Below are 13,102 nucleotides of genomic sequence, written 5' to 3' on the forward strand. Positions count from 1 at the left end.
ATCCAAAATATACAAAGAATTCATAAAACTCAACAACAAACAAACAATCCAATAAAAAATGGGAAGAGGACATGAACAGACACTTCTCCCAGAAAGAAATACAAATGGTCAACAGATATATGAAAAGATGCTCATCATCTTTAGTTATTCGGGAAATGCAAATCAAAACTACAATGAGATACCACCTTACTCATGTTAGATTAGCTATTATCAACAAGACAGGTAATAACAAGTGCTAGAGAGGCTGTGGAGAAAAAGGAACCCTCATCCACTGTTGGTGGGAATGTAAAGTAATACAACCATTATGGAAGAAAGTATGGTTGTTTCGTAAAAAACTAAAAATAGAACTGCCATTTGACCCAGTAATCCCTCTACTGGGTATATACCCCCAAAACTCAAAAACATTGGCATGTAAAGATACATACAGCCCCATGTTCACTGCAGCATTGTTCACAGTGGCCAAGACATGGAAACAACAAAAAGCCCTTCAATAAATAAATGGATAAAGAAAAAGTGGTACATATATACTATGGAATACTACTCAGCCGTAAGAAATAATGACATCAGATCATTTACAACAAAATGGATGTATCTTGATAACATTATACGAAGTGAAGTAAGTAAATCAGAAAAAACTAAGAACTGCATGATTCCATACATAAGTTGGACATAAAAATGAGACTAAGAGACATGGACAAGAGTGTGGTGGTTACTGGGGCGGGGGAGGAGAGGGAAGGAGATGGAGGAGGGGAGGGCCACAAAGAAAACCAGATAGGTGAAAGAGGGCAATTTGACTTTGGGTGACAGGTATGCAGCATAATTGAATGACAAGATAACCTGGAGATGTTTGAACATATGTACCCTGATTTATTAATATCACCCCATTAAAATTAATAAATTTGTTAAAAAACTTTAATTTCAAAGAAAATAATAATATTTGAATTAAAAAGTGGTTATTCAGGCTTTTTAATGTCAGTGTCATTTGTATAAATGGAAATGCATTATTTTTCAATAATTTATCATTCCTTTCATAATAGTTCCAGAGAACCAGTGAAGACTGCATATGAGAGACCCATTGTTCATCTTACCATAGACCCATAGACATTAATTGATTCTTTCTTTGACAACGTAATGTGATATGGATAATAAGCTATCATAGAGAGGAGGCCTTGGCTGCTTGAATGAAATTTTAACTGCTGCCTCTATACCACTTTGTTGAGAGTTTTTATAATTAAATTTTGAATTTTTTCAATGATTGTTCTGCATATATGGAGAATATCATATAATATTTAGCCTTCATTTGATTAATATGGTACAATACATTAATTAATTTGCAGATGTTGAATCATCCTTTCATCCCTAGAATAAATCTTACTTGATCACAGTATGTGATCCTTATGTATTGTTGAAGTAAGTTCATCAAAAATATCGAAGTGTGTTTTTCTTTTCTTATATTGTTCTTGCTTGGGTTTGGTGTGAGGGTAATGCTGGCTTCATTAAATGCATTTGCAATTGATTCTGCCTCTTCTATTTTTATGAGTTTGAGAAGAATTGGCATTAATTCCTTAAATGTGTGATAGACTTAGCAGTGGAGTCATTTGGTCCCAAATTTTTACGAGGAAATTTTCAATTACTTATTTAAGTTCTTTACTAGTAGTTGTTGATTTTTGTATATCATGTAAGAGAAACATCCAATTGTATTCTTCGTGTGTGGGTATTCAGGTTTTTCCCCCAGCACTATTTGTTGAAGAGATTATCCCATCATCATTATTTATTCTTAGCACTCATGTGGAGGAGCAGTTAACTATATATGTGTGGAATTTTTACATTGAATTCAATCAGTCTATATAGCTGCCTTTATGTCAGTGCCACACAGCTTCAATTAGTGTGGTCTTGCAATATACTTTAAAATCAGGAAGTGTGGTGCCTGCAGCTTTATACTTCTTGCTCAAAATGGCTTTTTGGTACCCAGTGAATTTTTCATTTTAACATTTTTTTGTGTGTACAATTCAGTGGTACTTTCAAAATGCTGTGCAAGTATCACCACTATCTGTTTTAAAAACTGCATCATCTCAAACAGAAATTTGTAACTGTTGAGCAATAACTCCCCACTCCACCCTCAACCCCTGGTAAATCCTAAGCTACTTTCTGTCTCTATTAATTTACTCATTCAAAATTTTACTTACATTTCCTAAGTAACCTATTTGTCATCTATTTTTTTTTAGAGTGCTGTTAGCAACTTCAGAGGACTGGCCACTGATGTTATACTGAAATACATAAACCAGGGAGTAAAAAAGCCCCTACAATTGTTCAGCAGAATAATGAAAATTAGTTCAGTAATCAGATATTATTCAATAAATATTTCTGGGAACTGTGATAATTTAGAGTGAAAATTTTTATCTGTGGGTTGCAGTGACTTCTCAATTCCTGCCAACTGTTGGCATTAAGTAATTAGAAATTCAGTGCTAAGACATTCTCATTTTTAAAAGTACCTAAACATTTGGACTGTCAGGCAAAATCTCCCAAATTCAGAGTCTGTATTCTAAACCTTTCCCTCTAGTCATCAGTTTATGGACTTTAGTATAAACAAAATTCTTATATTATAGTAGAAAATTCTTTCCATATGTCAAATAAAATGCATTTTTAATAAAGACAGACAGAAGATCTGTGACTTTTTCCACATACTTTGAGAAACTCAAGTGTAGAAATGAAAAGTATTACCCAAGGTGGTAGAATTGCAAGGTAAATCTAGGAGGTCACTGAGTCAGTGGATTTAGGTGGTAATATTTGTGCCTTTTAAAAATAGGACCTTGCAATTGATAGACAACAGATATTTATTTCAATGAAGATAAAAGAAAAAAACAGAAGTGCTAATAAATATAACCTTATTGGACCATTCAATTTAATAGTGATTCAAATGTTTGGAAAAAGCAGATTTTTAAATTTCTTGAATTTGCCTAAGCTAAGAAAATTGGTGACAACTATTAGGGTTTCATCCTGTGAGACAGTTTTAAGGCTTTTTTCTTTTGTAAGTCTGAATAATCAAATGTAAAATTAAAAATAAAAGCACTAACTACAAAAATCTCTTTTATGAGACTGGCAATAGGTGTGCTCTAGTCTTTGAAACAAAATGAATATTTACTTTAACCACTTTTAATAAAATCAGTGTAATCTTTTTAAAAAAATATATTCCCTGATAAAACATTTATGCCTTTATTTTAGTATAGGAAACATAGGTCTAAAATATAGAAAATTTGAGTTATCTTTTCTGTTCCAAGCAATGAATAAATTCTTGTTCAATATCTGTTTGAACAGAATTTGAAATTGTATTAATTCTCACCTAGGCTTTATTTTTGTTGTTGTCGTCTTTATGATTTGAATATTGATGGTTCCATCTTGTGGTGAAAATCAGAATAGGTTCTGTGTAGTTTTGGTTTGGTTTTGTGTTGCCTATAAATATAAAACCAACTATAAAAATATAACTTATTTATTTTTAATTTATTTTAATCTTTCATGATCCATGCTTTATGAACAAATATTCTCACACATCTGAATTGATACACAAGATTCTTAGTTTATTTTATGGTTCTGAAACCAAGTTATTCAAAAAAATAAATTCTGAAATTATGTTTGATGTAGCAAATAAATATATCACAAAGCATGACAAATAATTTCTTAAGCAATAATTTGAACCTTAGAAGTAAAATGGCTAGTATGTAAGACAAATTACTTTGGAATGGCTGATACCTGTAACTCAACGTGGCTCTACCATTGTCTCAGTATTACCAGGTATTCAATAAAATACTCTAGAAGTCTTTTATATTTTGTAATTACACTCTACTGCATTAGGTTCTAGTAGTTTCACAAACTCAGACAGTAACAAAAAATATCTAGGAATATATTTCTTTAAAAGGTGGTGGGATTTCCTATTACATTAAACAACAAAAACATGCAGTTTCTTAGAGCTGATAGAGCTTCTTCAAAATAAACTACTGATCACTTGGTAGCTCAGTTAGAGTGTTGTTTCCATACAACAAGGTTGATTGTTTGCTCTCCAGTCAGGAAATCTCCAAGAAACAACTAATATATGTATAAATAAGAAAAACTACAAATTAAAGTTTCTCTCTCTCTCTCTTTCTTTCTCCCTATCTCTTTCCCTCTCTTTTTCTCATCCCTTTCCTCTGGCTCTAAATGAAACATATAAATAAACAAACAAAATACTGATCAAACAGCCCAGTTAAAAATTCAAACACTTAATTTTACAGATATAAAAAGTTTATATTTTAGCAATGTCAATATGGATAATTTGACCTCTTCAACACTACACTGTACTTGCAATATAATTACTAATTGTACAATGACTTTTATTTTATTGTCATTGACTGTGGCTCAAATGTTTAAATACTAAAAAAATTTGGGAAAAAAATGTGTGTTTTTTTTGTTGTTGTTTTTGTGTGGGCATGGGTACATGTGAGGATTAAAATGAAGAGTGATCAGTCATTATAATAAAAGCAATCAGAAATTAAAGTCACCAAAATTTCACTTACCATTTCTTTAGAAAATACATGTAGAAGAATGTGGCTTAAAAACAGAGGGTAAAAGCCTCTTATTTGATTATTCTGTTATATTTTATCCTTTATCCAGTCTAATAATGCCAAATTTATTTTACTACCTAAGACAAGGTTAAATCCCTAAAAGGATTTTATAAAGTTGAATTTGATTTTGGTTCTCAGATATTAGGTGCTTAAAATTTAGGAATTATTCAGATTAAACATAAAAATGTTTATCAACAACCAAAATCGCAAAAGATTCCATAAAAATCAATTGATTGACCATTTTAAAAATAACCACCTACTTTTTTTTAACTAATTTAAATTAGTTGGAATATATCTCTGATCCTATAAATTGATCTTTTCTTAATCTGTAACCAAGGTACCTTTTCTTAAACAAAATGCTTCTATTAAGAAAAACAAATGATCTCTTTAAAAAAAGTAAGTAGGTCTAAAATTATTACAAAGCTATTCCTTGGGTAAGGAATAGACAACACAACTCAGTTTCTATTACAAACATACCATTTTATTTTTGATAAAAAAAAAGTGAGGTTGATATTATAAATCAAACTCAGCAGAATTTTTATACTTCATATTTTGTTGCTAGAGATCCAAAAATCCTTGAATTCATTTGGGAAGTGTACTGAGAGATCATTTTATAGTAAACAGCAGCAAAATACCAAGAAATATCTATTGCTAAAAAGCAGCTGCTTCTGTTTATGCCTTTAGAATTCTAGTTGCAAAACAGCAACAATAACAACAAAATGTTCATGTATGTCCTCAATTGAGATTCTAAGGAGGAAGCAAATTGTTTTCTTTAAAACAGTCCAAGGCAGGAAATTTATAATCATACTGGGAAAATATTGACTTTTGGGAGAAAATATCAGAACATGTCAACAAGAAAGAGACAATAACATTATACCAGTATTCCAAAGGCATGCTTGAAATAGTCACAGACTTTGATTGCTCAGTCCACACCTAAGTAGTAGTTGCCTTCTTTGGTGATATGGATTCTACACTAAATCTTATCAGGTCAAAAAACATTAAGTCAAGTCAAATAGACTGAATTTTGCACAAAGGAGCATTTACTCATCAGATCCTACTGATATCTTTTGTGCTCATTTCCTGGGCAACCTTCTTGGTGAAACTTTATTTATCTGATTCAAAGTTTCCTGAGGAATATAACTCATGATTCTGACTTGATGTACCTATCTCTACTTTCTTTATGGGTCTCCTGAGCTTTCTAGATTCCAGTTTATGAAGGCCAACAACAACAAAGAGCCTAAAACTATCAAGAAACATATACATAAGAATAGTTACTTCATCTAAGCCACCCTTTCTTTAATCATTGTAACTATTTGACTGAAGACAGCATCTTGAAATACATTGCCATTCAAATCATTGTAATTCAGATTGTTAACTGGAACAAAGTGTCATTGACCTATGGGTTCTGAAGGAGAGAAAGAGCATTCAAAATTCTCTGGGGTGGCAATACAGTGTTCAATGGAAGAGCCATGAAACTCTGGGTAGAAAGGTAGTAGTCCTGAGGATAACAGAATGAAGAATCTAGAGATCTAACAATAAAATCTTCTGTACACTGGTTTGTAAAGCTTAACAGAAATTTCATGTTATTTCATGGAAAATCTTTCACAAATAAGACAGTTATCTCACACTTGGTAAACCCGAGGGTTCAACATATACATCTTTTTTATCTTCTGCCAAATATGTGGGTTCATTTTCTTCTATCTCTGCTTTATCATCTTCATTCTCAATTTTTTTTTTAACGATAGAGATTTTGAGAGAGACAGAGAGAGGGACAGGTAGGGACAAACAGGAAAAGAGAGAGATGAGAAGCATCAGTTTTTTGTTGCAACACCTTAGTTGTTCATTGATTGCTTTCTCATACGTGCCTTGACTAGGAGCAGGGATCTATAGCAGAGCCACTGACCCCTTGCTCAAACCAGTGACCTTAGGCTCAAGCCAGAGATCTTGGGCTCAAGCCAGTGATGATGAGGTAATATCTGTGATCCCAGGTCCAAGCCAATAATCCCACGCTCAAGCTGGTGAATCTGTGCTCATGCTGGATGAGTCCACACTCAAGCTGGTAACCTCAGGATTTTGAACCTGGGTCATCTGTGTCCCATTCTGACACTGTATCCACTGTGCCATTGGCTGGTCAGGCATCCACAATTATTTAATCTTCCACTATTTCTTTGTCTTTCATTAGATATTGAGCTGCTGCTATTTAGCTTCCATGGTTCTTTTGGAGTAAATGGGTTGCAGGAAACATGGGCAAGAGAAGTAGAAACAGGTAAGAAATGAATCCCCTGGCATGGGCCATCCTGTGTCTAGTTTCTGTCCACAGAGATCTCAGCAACCCTGTGATAATGCCATTATTCATCAGCCAGGCTCTGATAGTGGAAGTGTGGAGTAGGGGACATTATTTTTATGTTAAATTTATTGGAGTGACACTGGTCAATAGTGTCATGTGGGATTCAAATGTGTATATCTATGAAGCACAATCTGTATACAGTGGTACCTTGAGACACGAGTAGACCAACATAAGAATTTTGTAAGATACGAGCTGCGAACTGGTTCATTTTTTTTTACAAGATTTGAGCAAAATTCTGAGATATGAGTCATGATTCAGGAAGTTGCTGCTAGTTGGCACATTGGCGCATGGGTCGAGTATTGGCAGCACAACACCAGCATCTCGTTCTTTCTCACGTGTTACCCACAGAATCAAGTCAAATCTCGTGCACTGTACTCATTCTTGCATTATTTTTGCATTTTTTACTAACTTTTTTTGTGTGCTCTCATGAGGCCAAAGAAAGTGAGTGTAAGGGACAGTGGTAAGAAGAGAATAATGTCAATAGAAGTAAAGCAAGAAATAATAGAAAAACATGAGTGTGGTGTACGAGTGATGGAACTGGCAAGGCTGTATGACTGCAATACATCTACAATCTGTACCATCCTTAAACAAAAGGATGCCATCAAAAGCGCAAATCCAGTGAAAGGAACTACAATTCTGTCCCAATTAAGGACAAATATCCATGAAGAAATGGAGAAGCTTCTGCTGGTGTCGGTGAAAGAGAAAGAACTGGCAGGAGATGCAGTGACAGAGACTAATATGCGAAAAGGCACGTATTATTTATGGCGACTTGAAGAAGAAAGAACTATCAACCTCAAAAGAGGCAGCAGAAGATATGTGTAAGGCAAGTCATGGCTGGTTTGAAAATTTCAAGAAGAGATCTGGCATCCACTCGGTGGTGAGGCATGGTGAAGCTGCGAGTGTTGACGTTAAGGCAGCTGAGGAGTACATCGCATGTTTTGCTGCGCTTATCGCAAAGGAAGGCTACATCCCCCAACAAGTGTGCAACAGTGACAAAACAGGATTGTTTTGGAAAAAAATGCCCCAGAGGACTTTTATCACCACAAAGGAGAAGAAGCTTCCAGGTCATAAACCCATGAAGGATTGTCTGACCCTTGAATTGTGTGCAAATGCTAGCAGTGACTGTAAAGTAAAGCCACTGCTAGTGTACCATTGAGAAAATCCTCGAACCTTTAAGATTCACAAGATTCTTAAAGAAAAACTGCAGGTTATGTGGCGTGCCAATGCTAGGGCATGGGTTATGCGGCAGTTTTTTATTGAATGGGTAAATCTCATCTTTGGTCCTGCAGTGAAGAAATATCTTCAAGAAAATAAACACCCGATGAAAGCGTTACTAATCCCTGAAAATGCTCCATCCACCCACCTGGTCTTGAGGATGACATTCTGGATGAGTTCAAATTCATGAAAGTCCTCTACCTCCCATGCAACATGACTTCAATCTTGCAAACTGGATCAGCAGGTCATTTCCAATTTTAAAAAGCTTTACACAAAGCACTTGTTCTGCCACTGCTTTGAGGTCACTGAGAATACAATTCTAACCCTTCGAGAGTTTTGGAAAGATCACTACAACATTGTGATATGTTTATGCATTATTGACTTGGCATGGCAAGAGGTTACAAGAACCTTGAACTCAACTCGGCATGGAAAAAGTTATGGCCTGATGTTGTTGCAAACAGGGATTTTGAAGGATTCGAACCAGAGATGGAGACTGAAGTAGAAACGTTGGAGGAGATTGTGTCTCTCAGAAAGTTGATGGGTCTGGAGGTAGATGAATGTGACATAAACGAGCTCATAGAGGAACATGAGGAGGAACTCTCAACTGAGGAGTTGAAGGAGCTACATATGATGCAACATACAGAGCTTCTGCAAGAGATTAGTAGTGGGGAAGAGGTAGAGTCGGAGGAAGTAATTTCTACAAGTGAAATTAAAGACGTGCTGGCAATGTGGGAGAAGCTTTCAAGTTTTATTGAAAAGAAACACCCAGAAAAAGTTTGAACTGGTTGTGCTTCAGCACTTTTTAATGACATTTGTTCGTCACATTTCTGTAAAATTTTAAAAAGGCAGACAAAAGCAAACCTCTTTGGATAGATTTTTATTCAAAAGTCCTGCAAGTAAAAGCGCCAAAAGTGCAGCCAAAAAAGGAAAGCCAGGTGATGATTAAATGAAAAATACGAAATGTTAAGCTTAGTTTAAGATTAAAGTTAAGAAAGTGCATTTTTTTACAATTAGGTTTTTGTGGCTTCATTTTCAGTAAAGAAAATGCAGTTTTAGTTTTGTTTAAAGTAGAGAAAATGCAGTTTTAGTTTACATGTCTACAGTGCCTCCATCCCTTCCTCCCTCCCTCCTCCTCCGCCATTCACCTCCGTTAGCTGTATTCATCTGTCTCCAAGGTAAGAATACAGTACTAAATAACACTTTTTTCTTTTATTTCATATATTTTGTTATGTATTGGTAAAGTATACATGTGTGTTTCTTTTCCCATGAAGGGCAAGGGATAAGGGAGGCCCCTGCAATGGTGTTGGGCAGATAAAATATATTATGTTCACTTTGTTAAAGATGGTGCTGCCCATGTGGAAGCCTGTCGCCCAGGTGATATTAATGTGTGTTGGGGACTGGCTGTGGGCAGGCAGGAACCTTGTAGTCTGGGGCTTGGTTTTAGGACTAAGCCTTTCCCACTCTTTTTGATGTGGGGTGGTACAATCCCATCATGCCTCAGATAAGTGACTTTGTATTAGAGACTTTTCTATTTGTATATTGGATTAAAGGTTTGGATTTCTACACTATAAAGTGGGGCAGACTGGGAGCTTGCTCTCTCTCAGTTCCTGAGATTAGCATTAGAGAGCAGAGCAGAGAAAGTCCACGTGGAAGAGGCCAGGAGAAGCAGCCAAGATCGTGGAGTGCTGAAGGAAAAGCCAGTTTGTGCAGAGTTTGTGCAGGGAGAAGGAAGGAGTTGGGGAACAGACGTGAATAAATCTGGTGAGCTAGAAATTTTTGATTCTAGAAAACTTGCCTGACCAGGCAGTGACACAGTGGATAGAGCATCTGACTGGGATGCAGAGGACCCGGGTTCAAGACACCAAGGTTGCCAGCTTGAGTGCGGGCTCATCTGGTTTGAGGAAAAGCCCACCAGCTTGAACCCAAGGTCGCTGGCTCCAGCAAGGGGTTACTCAGTCTGCTGAAGGCCCGCGGTCAAGGCACTTTTGAGAAAGCAATCAATGACCAACTAAGGTGTTGCAATGCACAATGAAAAACTAATGATTGATGCTTCTCATCTCTCTCCATTCCTGTCTGTCTGTCCCTGTCTATCTCTCTCTCTGACTCACTCTCTGTCTCTGTAAAAAATAAATAAATAAATAAAAATTAAAAAAAAAGAAAAAAGAAAACTTGGATAAGTCAGTAGTTTTGTGAGTGCTGAATGAGTGGGTTTTAGAGCCCAGTGTGTGTTTTTACTTGCCCACCGGGTGCAAGCTAAGATTAATGATAATGGTCCACCAGTTAATGGCTCTGTTGTTTCATTACTATCTGTCCAAATCCAATGCAAACCTGCATGGGCCAGGCAGCTGTGATGGTGGCCATGGATACTGGCTTTACATTTGACGTAGTCTGTGGCAGGATTTGATACAGATGAGTATGGAGCCACAACCACATTTAGCGGTGGAGTAGGATTGGTTAATGTTATGGTTCCCCTTGGCTGTCCTTTTGGGGGCTGTAGACTGGTTGACTTTTATAGCCATGCATGAGGAAACTGAGAGCTCTGTTGAAGAGGCTGCCTGGGACCTACAAACCGAACAGTGGAAGGAGCTGGAGCAAACGTGGGAGAAACAGATGCTGACCCTGGAGCTGAAGGAAGCACTGGAGGAGGAGGCCGACCAGGATTGCGAGATTCGCCTGGAAATGGAGCAGCTGCTGGAGGAAAATTCACAGGTTCTTGAGTTGCAGATCGTCCTGGACATTGTGGAAAGCCAGCAGCGGCGGGAGGCTGAGGCTGAAGGCCCGAGCTGGGGCTGCAAGGTCTGCAGAGCAGAAGGCAGAGGCATCCCGGGGCTCAATTCTGGCAGCGTGAGCTGGTGTTTTCAGTTCATCTTCGGAGGATAAGAAAAATTGGGCCAGAGTTGCGATTTGCAGACTCCAGAAGGTAAACGGCGGCAGCTGCAGTGGGAGGATGAACGAACGTCCCAGAAGCCAGGCTTGCATAGCCGAGTACTTTCACTTTACTAAAACCTTTGTGCTTTACTGAATCTTCCTGTCTTAATCTCAAATTCTTTCTAGCACAAAGACAAGAACCAGGACACCACCACATGGCTAAGGTTTCCCTTTGCCCCTTGTGAGCCTCTAGCATGAAAATGTTTATTCATCTGAAATAGAAACAAGTGACAGTTGTTACTTCTCTTTTACTTCTGATTTATTTATTTGGGTCTTCTCTCTCTCTATTTCTCTCTCTCTCTCTCTCTCTCTCTCTCTCTCTCTCTCTCTCTTCATGAGCCAGGTTAAGGGTTTGTCAATTTTGTTTATCTTTTCAAAAAACCAGCTTTTGGGGCCCTGGCCAGTTCGCTCAGTGGTAGAGCGTCGGCCTGGCATGCAGTAAGTCCCAGGTTTGATTCCCGGCCAGGGCACACAGGAGAAGCGCCCATCTGCTTCTCCACCCCTCCCCCTCTCCTTCCTCTCTGTCTCTTTCTTCCCCTCCCGCAGCGAGGCTCCACTGGAGCAAAGATGGCCCTGGCGCTGGGGATGGCTCCTTGGCCTCTGCCCCAGGCGCTAGAGTGGCTCTGGTCACAACAGAGCGATGCCCCGGAGGGGCAGAGCATCGCCCCCTGGTGGGCAGAGTGTTGCCCCCTGGTGGGCGTGCCGGGTGGATCCCGGTTGGGTGAATGCGGGAGTCTGTCTGACTATCTCTCCCTGTTTCCAGCTTCAGAAAAATACAAAACAAACAAACAAACAAACAAAAAAAAACAGCTTTTGGTATCATTGATTTTTTGCATTGTTTTCTAAACTTTATTTCATTTATTTTCTTTCTAATCTTTATTATTTCCTTCCTTCTACTAACTTTGAGCTTTGTTTGATATTGTTTTCAAAAAAATTTAGTACAAAGTTAGATCATTTAATTTAGTTTTTCTTGCTTCTTGAAGTAGGCCTGTAATGCTATGAATTTCCCTCTTAAGAGAGCTTTTGTTGTGTATCATAAGTTGTGTTCTCATTTTCATTTGTTCCAAGGTGTCTTCTGATTTTTTCCTTGATCTCATTGATAATTTACTTATTGTTTATTAACGTTACTTAACTTCTATGTCTTTGATTGTTTTTCAGGTTTGTTCTTGTAACCGATTTCTAGTTTTATATCATTATGGTCAGAGAAGTTGTTTTGTATAATTTCACTATTGTTGAATTTACTAAGACTTGTTTTGTGTCCTAACATGTAACCTATGTTAGAATATGTTTCATGTGCAATTGAAAAGAATATGTATTCTGCTGTTTTGGGGTGAAATGCTTTAAAACTATCAATTAAATCCAGTTAATTAACTGTCAATTAAGGCCACATTTCCTTGCTGATATTCTGTATGGAAGATAATCCACTGATGTCAATGGGGTGTTAAATCACTTACAATATCTGTATTACTATACATCTCTCCATTTATGCTCATCAAGATTTCCTGTACATATATAGGTGGTCTTATGTTGGATGTATAAATGTTTACAATGATTATATCCTCTTGTTGCATTGCTCATTTATCATTGTGTAGTGTCCTTCATTGCCTTTTCCTATAGCCTCTGTTATAAAGTCTATTTTTTCAGATATAAATATTGCTACCCCATTTTTTGTTTTGTTTCTAATAGTTTATTTTTTATTAAATTTAATGCAGTAACATTGATAGATCAGGGTACATATGTTGAGAAAAAAACATCTCCAGATTATTTTGACATTTGATTATGCTGTATACCCCTCACTCAAAGTCAAATTGTCTTCTGTCACCTTCTATCTGGTTTTCTTTGTGCCCTTCCCCTCCCCCAACTCCCTCCCTCTCCTTCCTCGCCCCCTCCCTACCCCTCCATCCCACCCTCTATTACCATCACATTCTTGTCCATGTCTCTGAGTCTCATTTTTATGTCTCATTTATGTATGAGTTCATATAGTTGTTAGTTTTTACTGATTTACTTATTTCACTCC

General features: G+C 37.1%; 1 pseudogene; it reads right to left on the minus strand.

Moving 5' to 3' along the window:
- Window positions 1–5,635: 5,635 nt before the first annotated feature.
- Window positions 5,636–6,891, minus strand: LOC136317689 (translocon-associated protein subunit alpha-like; annotated as a pseudogene).
- Window positions 6,892–13,102: the final 6,211 nt, after the last annotated feature.

The sequence above is a fragment of the Saccopteryx bilineata genome, chromosome X, assembly GCF_036850765.1.
Source record: "Saccopteryx bilineata isolate mSacBil1 chromosome X, mSacBil1_pri_phased_curated, whole genome shotgun sequence".
NCBI classification, from domain to species: Eukaryota; Metazoa; Chordata; class Mammalia; order Chiroptera; family Emballonuridae; genus Saccopteryx; species Saccopteryx bilineata.